This window comes from Etheostoma cragini, chromosome 12, assembly GCF_013103735.1.
Source record: "Etheostoma cragini isolate CJK2018 chromosome 12, CSU_Ecrag_1.0, whole genome shotgun sequence".
NCBI lineage: Eukaryota > Metazoa > Chordata > Actinopteri > Perciformes > Percidae > Etheostoma > Etheostoma cragini.
This window is the reverse complement of record NC_048418.1, coordinates 23,212,197-23,224,110: the sequence shown is the minus strand read 5'-3', so window position 1 is coordinate 23,224,110 and position 11,914 is coordinate 23,212,197. Positions and strand designations below refer to the sequence as shown.

The 11,914-nt window shown below is 42.7% G+C and overlaps 1 long non-coding RNA gene across 1 annotated transcript in view; it reads left to right on the top strand.

Annotated features, from left to right (window-relative positions):
- The first annotated feature begins 10,035 nt into the window (after window positions 1-10,035).
- LOC117954561 overlaps window positions 10,036-11,914 on the top strand; it is a 10,424-nt gene continuing 8,545 nt past the window's right edge. Inside the window, exon 1 of the long non-coding RNA XR_004658846.1 lies at window positions 10,036-10,223. This is a non-coding gene — a long non-coding RNA (uncharacterized LOC117954561). The remainder of the gene's footprint in view (window positions 10,224-11,914) is intronic.

Genomic DNA, 11,914 nt, shown 5'->3' with positions numbered 1-11,914 from the left:
AAGTTTGTGAAGTAAGGGAGCTCACGAAGGACAAAAGACCAAAGCAGGAAGAAGGGAAAACATAACACACCAAATGACCAAACATCCTTAACAAATGCTATAAATGATGCAAGCATTCACCAGAATTTGTGCTCACTTCTATAACATGTCCTTGGTGACACTTAGTGAAACTTGTGTGGACTCATATTAATAATTAACATTGAATATCTGCAAAAAAGAGTCACTTTCAATGAGTGTGGAAGTCTTTAGCTCCTTGTTCACAATGGGCGCAGAAGAGAGAAGAATTCTGGCTTTTCTCCCCCTTCTCTGCTGAAAGGCAAGTGTATTTTTATCCACGGAGGAAACCTCCAACCCTGTATTTACCAGGGGTGGGGTCACGCCAGGCAGAGTGCAAGCCAGAAATCCCACAATACCGTGCAGACAGAGAACCTCTCTGTAGTGCCGAGTGCAGTGTGATATGTGTACTGCATGACCACTTCTGAGGGATTGCAGTAACTCCATAGGAAGTGTGGTTTCTATGTATATACCATGAGAGTATGCATGGATCTTTACAGAATATAGTATCAGCATTCAGTGGAGATGTAGCACATTCTTCCGAGACCACAGCTCTGTTGTTTTAACCCTTGTGTTGTCTTCCCGTCAACAATGGTTAAATCTTTTCAACATTCTTATCGCTTTTTCCAACATTTGTGTCACTTTTTTAATGTTGTGGGTGCTTTTTTTAAAGTTTTTGGTGTTTTGGGATATTTGGATATGTTGTTAATTTTTAGCGCTTATTTTTGAAAGCCGTTTTTTTTGTGACAAAAAAATAGAAGAAGAAAAAACTAAAAACGGGTCAATTTGACCCAAGGACAACATGGGGGTCAAGCAAAATCCCATCTATGTAGCCCACAGTATTACTGCATCAACTGAGGGACTGAATAAGGGGGGGTCAGAAAAGTGAGAGGTTTTTTATTTTGCTCAAAGGACCGTAGTTTGACTTTCCTGGGAGAGCAGATGGTTGGTTTATGTTTTATTTTAGCCTAGCCTAGATATTACCATATTCACTATATCAAAGGGTATAGCTATTGGGGTTTGGGACTGTATTGGTTAAATGGCCAAGGATGGATTTCAATTCATGAAATCTGAACCCAGTTCTTAATCCGTTAATGGAGAATCAATATATCTCTTTGTTAAAACCATAATATGTTTTTATTTCACTCTGTATCATATTTTAAGCACGGAATTTCTACTGTGCTGAAAGGGTCGGGAGCTTTCACCACATATTTTGTCACTGCTCTGTGACATTCGCTCCCGCTGTCCTGACTCATGTTTCCTTTAGCTCCGAGGGGAAAACAGCATTCTCTCCTCGCTGGGGGGGGGGGCTCTGCTACAGCAGCAAGAAGCCATAGAAGCAGAAGTAAAAACATCACAGTGGAAATAAATGTAAATATCAACTGGGCTCACCGTCTCATCTCACCACGTATCCCACAGTAGCCCAAAATAAACAACAGACTACATACATTGAGGATTTTCTGCATGTATGATGCATTGAACGTTACCTGAATGCAAGCTCACAGAGTAGTATTCAAAATATTCCAAATTTTATGATATCTGCCATGCATTTAGCAATTTTCAATTTCACTTCTAGTCTGTACATTGGTTATGTTATAAAGACATTTAATTAGGGTACACTATTAAGCAAATTGTACCAATTCAAAACTGTTCAGTATTGTCTTTTTAGGTATTGGGGAGAAAGATGTTGTAGTTTTTTAAGTTAAGGAAAGGGTGCAAAGAAAATATTTCTTTAAAAAAAACACCCCAGTGATTTCCTTAGGTTCCCAAACTAGCCATGATATGCACATGAATATTCTTATAAACACTCTCACACCATATATGCTCCAGTATACCCCCTCTAACACATACACACATGCAAGCAAATGCACACATAATCTGCCCTTAACATGAAAGCACTGGCACAGAAAACCCAACCCACACACACTCACACAGCCTTAGGATCATCCTCAGTCAGTTACATAACGCGCTGCCAAACGTCCATCTTTATTGAGGTCAGTTCTTTTAACGAGAAACGCGCTCTCCCAGCAGCTGTGTTAGTCAGCCTGGCGGTAAATTTGCCTCACCTTCAGGCAAAACCATATAGTAAGAGGTTCTGTCAGTTCAGCAAATCGTGACTCTAGACCGTTCCTCGGTTATGGTGTTTGTAGCAAATGCAATCTGACCTCTGCTAGTTTTTTGTAGTTGCGATATCAAGTTGTTTCAGAACAAACGCATGCAACTTTACATAAAGTAAAATGCACAGATGTGTGTGTTTGTGTGCGTGGTTTTCTGGCCGTGGGAGAGACCCCTGAGGGGGACACAGAGGGGTCACGTATAAGAGGCTTTAGGGCAGACGAGTGAAAAGGAGGCCCTTTCTTGGACAGAGACCACGGATTAGGATGAAAGACATATGAGTGGGGGATGCACTCTTTTTTTTTGAATTGTCTCACATGCTTGCTGCATCTCTTTCTCCCACTTTCTGTGTGATATCTATTTAAAAAAGGAGCAAGAACACAAAGACAGTCACAGTGGAAGATACATAAGATAGTGAGTTATAGGCCCAGAGCAAAATTCGAATTGAGACCTTGACAGATGGATAGCGTCTTTAGAATTCAGTTTGGAGAGATGGCCGTGCAACGCCCTGCTCTTTTCCCAGCCACTCCATTCGTCACACATGCTAAGAGAATTTAACACACTTGCTCCTGGCAGGCAAATACACGCTCCACACACATGTACACGTGAAGACGTACACCGACACAAGGCCGGGCACTCATTCAATCGAGCGTCTACGCCCACGGTTCGGCCTCTATTGAAACACTGAATGAAACACCTGGACTATAGCCACGACTGCACTGAGTAAAGAAGATGTCGCTGCATTCTCTGCAGTTTTGTTACAAAGCAGCATATAGCTTTAAAATCTCACGCAACAGTGCTTTTTTTCAGATTATGTTATATATGGATGGTTGCAGCTTCAGGTAGCCTACATACATGCATGTGTGCTGTGTATCAAAGCAATATATTTATAAATATATCACACACTGGGGCTAGTTTATGCGGTTGAGCTAACACATCTGACTTAATGTGACAGTTAACTAGCATTAATTCAGGAGCAAAGGTAAATGAAGCGGGCCTGCGGACACAACAGGGGTGTGTGTTGGGGATGGGAAGACGTGTGTACTGTACCACACTGGACCATGCTTGGGTGAGCATGTAGGCCATGCCAACAACAATGCATAATACAGCCTCTGGTGATGGGGGATGAACACACACACACACACACACACACACACACACAGAAAGTCGCACGCATGCACAAACATTGACTGCGATGGGGCATGGAGCAGTTTCTGCTCATATCAAGAGAAAGTCTTTGATCAGTGTGACAGGAAGGGCACTCGCCCCAAAGGAATTAGCCAACTCTTGCTTTGCAAAAGCACATCCCACAATTAACCAGGGCATGTTTGGATTTGCAACAGAGAAGAGAGAATGTCAGATATTTAACTTTATTAATATGCTAAATGTAGGAATATGATTTGTTCCAGTTCAACGTCCAAGAGTTGCATGTCCAAGAGTGACACGATAACCAAAAAGAGAAGAATGTGCACAAATTCAGGTTGTATAATCCCCTCAGTTTAATAGGTTGTTAAGATGCACAAGCAATTTACATATTATTTTGAAATATGCACGACCACCAGTTTTTTTTTTACCTGTAAAAAATGTAAAACATTGAACAGGGTTCCAAATATGAGAACTGTGTGACATTTAGTTTATTTCTGCCTCTGGAGTCTGGCGTTACAGTGCTTCATCATGGATGCAACTGGAAGGAATCTTCTTCATCTGCACTCCTGAAATTATTCAAGGTATTATGCTATTATTGTATATATTTATAATTTATTTCCCTAAAGGAATAACCTTACTTTTTGGAACTAGGTCTATTCGCTTTCTTGCTGAAAGTTAGATGACAAGATTGAAACCACTCTCATATCTGCACGTTTATTACATAAGGCTACAACTCGCACCTTGATGGCCTAGCTTAGCATAAAGACTGGCAACAGGGGGACACACCTAGCCTGGATTAGTAGTCTGGGGCATAACCTCCAAAAAAACACAACTTTTCATGTTTACACTCTATTTTTAATGCAAATGAAACAAAAGAACAGGAATTATAATTATATATTAGTGATCTTTAGCGATTGTGGTAGTTTTGGTTATACCAGAGCCAGGCTACTTCCCCCCCCCCCCCCCCCCCCTGACTTCAAATTGTAGTCTTTTATTACAAATCTGTGATCCTGGGCGTTTTAAATAAAACTGACTCGATTTAAGTTGCTAGGTGTAATTTGGATCTCATTCGCCAGCGACAAAGCTTGCTAAAGGTTTTTAAAGCCGTCCGCTGTTCATAGATTTATAAAGAAGAGGAGAAAGAAGTGACAGAACAAGAGCACAGAGCAGCAAAGGAAAGGAACTAAAACCCAGCATTGTGTCAGAAATGAACAGAACAAAAAGAATAAATGGACCAAATCTGGCTGGCACTTGCGGTTAGAATAGCTGCCCGTCCAAAAGCCCATGCCCAATCTACCATCTCACTTTTGTCCGTCTCCAAACCCTGCGGATGCTCCACTTGTGCAGCAGATGAACATCACCAAAGGATGTGAGGCATGAAAGCAATGGGAAATTCATTACATATTCCTACCCCCCTCCGATCCCCATAATCACCACAATTAGCAGACATCTGCAGTGACTCTAAAGCTGCGAGTGTATTCAGGCAATCAGAGCAGCTTCAGCGACGGCACTGACTGCGACGGGCCTCATCCTGAAGGGAAGCATTCCATTAGTAACTCAGTGATTAATTGAGATGGAGAATTTGCTGCTGGCATCGAGCGGGAATTAAAACCCGACGGGAGGCACTGAAGATGGGGTTGGTGGAGGTGGTCTGGAGTTGCCAGGGACTCTGCCGTACTGTGGATGATGGGAGATGAGGCCCTCACACTGTGGTTTTGCAATTAGCAGTTACCAGACAACAGCTATACGAAGGTTTTCTGACCCATCAAATACACAAAACCTGTGTGTGTCTAATGATCACCCAGATTTTATCGCTATATTTACACATGGAGGCAAACAAAAATGGTAGTGGTGATTGCTATTGCTAATATCCCCTTTTATCTTATGGAAAAACACTTCAAATCTGGATTTCCAAACTACCCAAAGCACTATAGCCCATTACAGGGGACGTATGCACATTATAGTAATGTATCTATATATACAGCATGTAAGATTAAACTGCTGAAACTTTAAAGGAATAGTTTGACACACTTTTATAAGCTTTTTGCTGAGCCAATAAGATGAGAAGATCGATATCACTCGTGTCTGTGGGATAATTCTCGGAAATGTTGAGCGGCCTACTGTACAGTGTGTGATCCATCTGTAGAGGATGACAGCATGTCAGACAGCTCATTACTGCGAGCAGTTGGAGATGTCACTCTCACTAGGCACAGTATGGGACAGCCGTGGTTTTAAGCCTTAGTGTAACACGTTGTCATGGTAATCGACAGTAGCGCTTTCCATTTGTGTTGGGTCCGTGGCTGCATGGCCCGGGTCTGGATCCCACACACACACACACACACACACACACACACACACACACACATGTACGCATCAATGCAGCTTACACAGGCACAGCGGCACATGCCTTAATGAAAAAAGAAAGATAAATTAACTTTTTAAAGTTGAGTTAAGCACACAGATATGTTTGCAGATTGATGAAAACACACTTTGGAGTTTATAGGATAGATTTGGGGAAGATTTGGCAAGTTTTGACTCGATTGCCGCTTTAAAGATCTTACACAACAAGATCTAAAGTTTGCCAACGTTAGCCACCATATGCTACTGGTAAGAGTGCATTTGATGAAGTAAGGTGTGATATAAATAAATGTTTCATTTTTAGGTTGTATTCTTTCAAAAGTTACATCATTTTGTTTCAGTTGTTGACCCTTGTGTTGTCTGCCTGTCAAAATTGAGAATCAACACTTTTGTTGGCACTTTTATCAATGTTTTAATCTTTTTCTTACGTTTTTGTCCCTTTTTTTCAATGTTTGTCACTTTTTTTTGTCGTAACACTAACTTATTAACTTTTTTATGGTCAATAAACCTCATTTATGGGAAATTATACCTAATATTTGAGTTAGTAAAAGCAGAAATTAGGAATTATTGAGACTAAAATTAAAGGAATGCATGTTGATGGATAATCACAGACTGGAAGATGTCAACTTTTACTCAATACTATTTCAAAAAAGTATAATATTGAATAAGACGCCCCAAAATGAATGAAAGTAGAGATTTGTACTTTGTAATTGCAAAGAGTGTTGGATGGAATCTATCATGTTATTTTGAGGAATTAAAACATGACGGTTAAATGGGCTGTACTCATTGATCATTATTATTATTATTAATAACAACTGGATACCGGATCCTGAAATGGCGCAAATTTGGTTTCAATGAGAATTGCTCGCTTGGCGCATACGCCAAACACGCTTCTAAGCTTTGGAGTTTTCTTCCATGACTTGCGGCCTAGTTTATGCCGTAGTGTTTCTCCCGCTGGTCCTGCCTGCGAGTTCCCGTAGCTCAGCTCCTTGACTGGTGTTTGTACTTTGGTCTTGGTAATAATGCAGTTATAAATATTGGTAATCTATTCATGGAAGTCATCATGTCTGGTGTTATAATGGTTAAAGGGTCATGACTTTTCCCACTTTCTACTTAGTTTTGGAGTTCATCAATATTAATAAGTGGTTAGTCTATACCCACAACGTTCTACTTCCGAGGTTGCTCTGGTACCACTGGAAATTCCTCCAGATGTCTTTCTTTTTGGCCAGATGTCCATTACCTTCCGCTTTAGTTGGGTTCTAATTTTAAACTCCGGTGGATTTCTGGGGACTATGGTTACATGGTCCCCAGATCTCTGCAGGGTAAATCCAGACAGCTAGCTAGACTATCTGTCCAATCTGAGGACTATGGTTACTTGGTCCTCAGATCTCTGCAGGGTAAATCCAGACAGCTAGCTAGACTATCTGTCCAATCTGAGGACTATGGTTACTTGGTCCTCAGATCTCTGCAGGGTAAATCCAGACAGTTACCTAGACTATCTGTCCAATCTGAGGACTATGGTTACCTGGTCCCCAGATCTCTGCAGGGTAAATCCAGACAGTTACCTAGACTATCTGTCCAATCTGAGGACTATGGTTACCTGGTCCCCAGATCTCTGCAGGGTACATCCAGACAGCCAGCTTGTCAATCTGTCCAATCTGAGGACTGTGATTACCTGGTCCCCAGATCTCTGCAGGGTAAATCCAGACAGCTAGCTAGACTATCTGTTCAATCTGTGTTTTCTTTTGCAAGACTAAAACAACCTTTCAGCGGACATGTTCCTCCAAAACAAGTTCCTTCCTGAGGCTATTTCGTCTATTTTGGCTCTGTGCGGCGCTTAGCAACACCCAAGACGATTGTGTTTGGTTCGGAGAAATTCCAATGAACCAGAGCACATTTTTCTCGTATCCCAGATTGCTGTGTGGACTAGCAAGACCCTCATTTGCAGCGCTGTGGAGGAAGGTCTAGTCTGATGGCACTAACACAGGGTTAATTAATGGATCCTCTGCAGTATTCCAGAACAATAACACTAACCAAGAAGTTCTTATTGATGGCTTATAACCAAAATTAAATGTACAACTTTAAATTCTCTTATTAAGGTGGCCTTATAAGAAAGTGGGACCAAAATCTTGAGAACCCATTGAAAACCACATGGCCCTTCAATTAACTTTTTATGTTATTTTCAGCGAATATGGAATTTTGAGATTTCCACATGATAGCATTGACACATAAACTCCCACACGGTTTCTAGATTTGTGAAAGAGCTGGGATTCAAGCTGTGGCTAAATTAAGAGAAAAGAGAGATTAGACGCTCAAAAAAAAAAAAAATCAAGCCAAGACTGGATACTGAATACATCTAGGTGCTATACTTCTAAGAGCATCATTCCCACCGGTTATGCAAATGAGCCTTCAAATCGGCACAATAATCCGATGATGTGCTGCTTTGTTCGCATGTGAGCGTGTTATTTTATCGGTTTAAGGAAGACAAGGGCAGAGCGTCTTCCCAAAAAAGAGCTAATTTGTGGCGGACGGCCTCTTGATTGTCGTAAAATTGTAGAGTCACAATGAAGTGGGTGTGATCCTGCGCTAGGTGCTTCCTTCCTTTCAGTCCGAGGGTCTGGGCCTAATAAAAGGCCTGTGTGGTGGAGCACAGACAGACCGCCTTTCTTGCTGTGTGGTGAAATGTGTTCAATCGCCATGACTACCGGTCCGAGAAGAGCCCCCACTGTGGCTATTAGGATTTCTCTGTCTGCTCACACACCGGCTCAGTATGCAGGTTAACAACTCCCAGACTGTATTATGGATATGAATGTGTGTGAATGCAGGAGGTCCGCTGTAGGTCAAGGGTGATTTTGCATTGTAATTATCCCTCTAGAGAAGGAGTGGTGATGTTTTTGTCTTGAAAACGGCTAAAATGGACTAACCCCGGACTCCGCTGCCTCCCCACAGTAGCACTGATGTGAGAAGGGGAACATGAGAAAGCTTTGAGCAGTATTGATTCAGCTGAGTACTCTCGGAGCGAGTACCAAGGATCTGAAGAGAGAATTATCCATGCACCATTTCCTCCCCTACTCCTGTGTGGAAAATCTGCAGTTCCAGCTGTCTTGTAGCCTACATACAGCAGAAACACACACACACACGCACACACACACGCACACACATACACACGCTCACACACATACACACATATACATGTACACACTGTTACACAGAGCCACACACATGCGGGGACAGATACACATATACAGAAAGTCACATCCACACACACACACACTCTTACACAGAGCCACACACATGCATGGACAGATTCACACATATACAGAAAGTCACATCCGCACATACACATGCACACACACACACACACACACACACACACACACTCACACACACACACACACACACACTCTTACACAGAGCCACACACATGTAGGGACAGATACACATGTACAGAAAGTCCCACCCGCACACACAAACACACACACACACCACACACCCACACACACACACACACACACACACACACACACACACACACACACACGCTCTTACACAGAGCCACACACATTCAGGGACAGATACACATACACAGAGAGTCATATCCGCACACACACACACACAAACACACACACACACACACACACCAACTCTTACACAGTGACACACATGCATGGACAAATACACACATAGATAAAGTCACATCCAAACACACACACACACACACACACACACACACACACAGACTGTCTTGAGGTTTGATGTTGCAAAATAATGGTTGTTTGATTTATTTATAGTTGTTCCCTTCCATCTGGTGAGTCTAGATATATTATAATATATTATAATAATTATCATAATATCCATGTTTAGTTTTTATCTTAAAATAACACAACATAAAAAGAGAAATATAGGCTGTACTGCTGTAAATGGTGTAAATATGAAGGTTTCCTCTATGTTATATATATTTTTCCTATATGAAATTGCCATTATGGGGTTATTACAGTGACCCCAGAGCCTTTATTAAGAACTCTGAGGTCATTTCTAAACACTAATAGCTACCACATACACTCTTTGGTTACCATAAGTGCTCCAATTTGCCAGTTAGTCCATTTGAGGAGATTATTGGAAGCCATAAACTCTGGTGGATCAGTCCACCAATGAAATTTCTGAGACACAGGGCATTGTCTGCATATGCCGCTTTGCCCCGAATATCCTCCTCTCACAGTCCCCACCCGGTTTCTCCTGAATAACACACAACCCCCCCACCTTTCAGCGTCATCCAATCACTGACGCGCATTTTATCAAGCTATCTCCTCTGAGCCAATCCCGGTCCTCCCGGTAATCCCTGTAAACCGGATGCCCTCCCTCCTTCCTCTCAAACAGACGTAATCTGTGGATCTGGGAGCCGGGCGCGCAGTCGGTGAAGAGTTGGTCCCGGACGGTAGTGATGAGAGTAAAAACACCCACTGAGGCGGACTTGAAGAAACCGCATCAGTCCACCTCGAGAGGACACTGAATCCAGTTGTTTTACAAGCTGCGGATGAAGGGGAATTTGTGTAAGTATGACATAATAAATCCAAAAAATAAGAAAAGGCGTTGTTTTGGTAAATGCAGTGGAATCTATACAAAGTGGCGCTGTAGTTAAAAGGGGAAGTATGCGTCTTTATTGGCCTGAATTCATTTTAATTAAGTAGATATTGCGCGGAATAATATGCACATTGAAGGGCTGGGAAAGGGACGTGATGGGGTCTGGGGTGGCGCTCTGGGGAGGCGGCTTCACGTCTCTCAAATGAGCGCATGTGAAACATGCCAGCGGATGTAAAAGGGTACGTGTGTTCCATAGCTCATTTCACACGAAAATCCATGTGACCCAAGGGGGGAAAACGGGATTTCCGACGGGCGTTTTGGGGTCTGTACGTGCAACCTTTTTGTTTCTGCACACTTCAACTTTTGGAACGAGACGCATCGATTGGAGATCTGCACAGAGTATACTGATAAATGCAGTTTTGGCTGCTGGGAAAGTTTGAACATTAGGTTCAGCCTAAAGGAATCCTGGTGGGAGCCTCCCAAACAATATAAATTCGATTAATCCAACTCACCAGAGAGTCTGCTGTTTCTATTCGACCTCAAAGTCGGCGAACGCTGATAAATGGTGGCTATTATTTTTCAGCTGTAATGCGCACCGGCTTTTGTGCGGACCATCTGTCATTGTATCGACATTACAGCAGCCCTCGTGCCCCCCCCCCCCCCCCACCCCTCCAAATAATCCAAACGAGACACCTGAAGAGCAGAACGCAGACAGCGATCACTCAGAGCCGCACTCCGTCTCTTGGCAAGCCGTGACATGATCCGCCTCCGTGGATGTGCGCGTAACGTAGCCAGAAAATGTGCACTGAAACAAACCGGCGCAATCTAAATATTTCATCAATAAGCGTGCAGTGCGACATAATGCATGCATGACTTTGTGTTTTTTTCTCCATGTAGACAGGAATAGTGCAAGTAGACCACAAGCGTGGCTTTTGCACATCCTGAATTCTCGGAAACAGCCCGTGCGCAATCTGACTTCCTCCCGGAATTTGGGCCTCCGGCACATGGCAAAAAAACAGCCAGACTGCCATTTTCAGGGTGGGCACGCAGAGAGGATGCACTGACCAAATAAACCCACTTCATCACGAGGGTTACATACTTAGTTTGGGCTCGCTCAGCTTTCACCCTCCAGATAATTTAAAGCAGCTGAGGCTGTCTTTCTTTAAGGAGACTTTAGAAGCCTCAGCGTGCAGTGCCAAGCACTAATATGCCTTAAAGTTAATAAGGCAGTCTCCATAAATTATTTTGCCATTGTTTATAGTAGGTCTAGACGCTTGGTGCAGCACATTACACTGGCTATGGATGGAACACAGTGTGCTTTAATGAAAAAAAGCATGGCTTTTAAAAAGAAATGTAATGCAATGAATGACATTTAACTGCTCGTCCCTACATTTCTTGTGCATAATCCAGTTGGAGAAAACAAATCTGTTATGTTATATGAAATGCACAATGGGTGAACAGTACTGAAAAGTGCCGGTGTGCTGTGATAGCATCACTTCCGTCCCATGTTATTCACTTTGTCCCCTCGTGAAGAGACAAAGACAAAGCAGCATCCTCCCGCTCCCTCACATGCAAAGAGCAGCGAATGTCCGAGCACAGATCTCTTGGAGGGCTTTAATTCAGTTTGCAGTTGCTCTCAGAGAATCATCAGGGTGAGTGA